The following is a 2372-nucleotide window of genomic DNA, read 5'->3' on the forward strand; positions in this document are numbered from 1 at the left end:
TGCAAAAATATCTGAAGCTGTCAACTTTGACCACGCTAAGGGATTTTAAACAACTGGTAAATTCATGGCAAAAACCATTGCAAACGTGTTCCTGCTTATAGTATTTTATAGCACTTTATAATGTAGCTGTTTTTGTTTCTTTTTTAAATTTAATTATTCTATGTGCTTTTCATTTTATATGCTTTTTATATGATTGTCTATTGCTGTCTGTACCTCATCTGTGTTCTTTGTTAAAATTAGGGATGCACCGATCCACTTTTTTTGTACTTCCGATCCGATCCCGATACCTAAATCTGGATATGCTGGTGAAGATTCTCAGTCATCCAGGACATGATGAATTCAAAAAACGTTCAATACAAAAACAACTGGACTTTATTTGTAACAGAAGACGTTTCGCTCCTCATTCGAGGAGCTTTCTCAATTCAAAGAGCAGTGAGTGAGAGATTCAGGTTATAAAGCTGAGTGAGATAAGACACACACACATAAGACACTCACACATATGTAGATTGGCAGTTCACACCTAAACTCCTTAACAGTAGGTCTTTGTTCATCTAATTCACAGATGAGGCCCCTCTGTTCCCATCAGGTGTGAAAACCAGCTGGGAATCTGTTTTAAAGTTGCATTATATGTTTTTGAAAGTGGAAATCTGAGGCCTCCTCCTCTGTTAAGAGACGGCTTTTCTCTTTTTACATAAATTGCTTCCTTCACCCCCCTCTCAAACCATCTGTGTTCTCAGTTCAAAATGTGAACATTTTGGTCCTCAAAAGAGTGTCCCTTATCTGTGAGGTGGAGGTGAACAGCTGAATTTTGTCCAGAGGAGGTGGCTCTCCGGTGTTGAGCCATGCATCTGTGAAGAGGCTGTTTAGTTTCTCCAATGTAGAGGTCTGGATAGTCCTCGCTGCACTGGACCGCATACACTACACCACTCTGTTTATGTATGGGTGTTTTGTCCTTAGGGTGGACCAGTCTCTGTCTGAGAGTCCAGCTGGGTTTGAAATGTACTGGGATCTTGTGTTTGTTGAAAATCCTTCTGAATTTCTCTGATACTCCAGCAACATAAGGGATGACAATGTTTTTACGTCTGCTGTTGTCCTTTTTCTGTTTATTAGTGTGTTTTGTAGATTTCCTCGCTGACTTGACAAGAGCCCAGTTAGGATATCCACATGTTTGGAGAGCATCTTGAATGTGTTTCTGTTCCTTTTCCTTCCCTTCTGTCTTTGTGGGGACGCGTTCGGCCCGATGTTGTAAAGTTCTGATGACAGAGAGTTTGTGTTCCAGTGGGTGGTGGGAGTCAAACAGAAGATACTGGTCTGTGTGGGTTGGTTTTCTGTAAACTTCCATGTTGAGGCTGTCCTCTCTTTCCATCTGAACCAAACAGTCCAAAAAAGGCAGCTTGTTGTTGTTTGCATTCTCTCTTGTGAACTTGATGTTGTTATTAACTCGGTCGATAAGGATGCAGCTCCTTCCATGTCCTTCTAGGTGTTTAAACTTTTTTTTTGCCTTTTCAGATACTTTCAACCATTTTTTGCTCATTTCAGCTTTTTAGTTAATTTTTATTTTTTTGTGCTCATTTCTGGTTATTGAAATCGAATTAAGCAAATATGTGTTTTTTCTGCTTTCTTCTGCTAACTTAAGCTTGTTCATCAATTTTAGCTATATTTCAGCATGTTTTTAGCTAATTTCATTTGTTTTTCATCAAATTCTTATGCAACAAGCATTCCCACTGCGTTTTTGCAAGAAATGGAATATCACACAGTGACACAGTTAGTAGAGCTGCTGCCTCTCAGCAAGCAGGTCGCACTGGTCCAAATCCCAGCCCGGGACCTTTCTGGATGGAGTTTGCATGTTCTCTCCCTGCATGCGTGGGTTTTCTCCTGGTACTCCGGTTTCCCCCACAGAACAAAAACATGCATGTTAGGCTGATTGGTAAGTCTAAATTGTCCCTAGGTGTGAGTGAGAGAGTGAATGGTTGTTTGTCTTGTTTGTCTCTATGTGGCCCTGTGATGGACTGGAGACCTGTTAAGAGTGTACCCCGCCTCTCTCGCACAGTGATGGCTGGACATGGGCACCAGTGATCCCTGCGACCCAAAAAGGAAGAAGCAAGTAAAGATAAGGGATGGATGGCTAGTTGAAATTTGCATATAAATCATTCCATAAAGATTATGCCAGGGTTGTCCCTTTTTTCTCCAATCCTGTTTGCACTGTTCATGGATAGCAAAAAAGGTTGAATCATGTCATCTGGACTTCATTTTTTTGTTAAAAAGAAACGTTTCGCCCCTCATCCAAGAGGCTTCGTCAGTCTGAGGCCTAGCCATCTGGTATTACCCAGAAGCCACCCTGACTCTTGTGTTTCAAGCCTGCCTCAGATACC

This window comes from Nematolebias whitei, chromosome 20, assembly GCF_014905685.2.
Source record: "Nematolebias whitei isolate Nwh7 chromosome 20, NemWhi1, whole genome shotgun sequence".
NCBI lineage: Eukaryota > Metazoa > Chordata > Actinopteri > Cyprinodontiformes > Rivulidae > Nematolebias > Nematolebias whitei.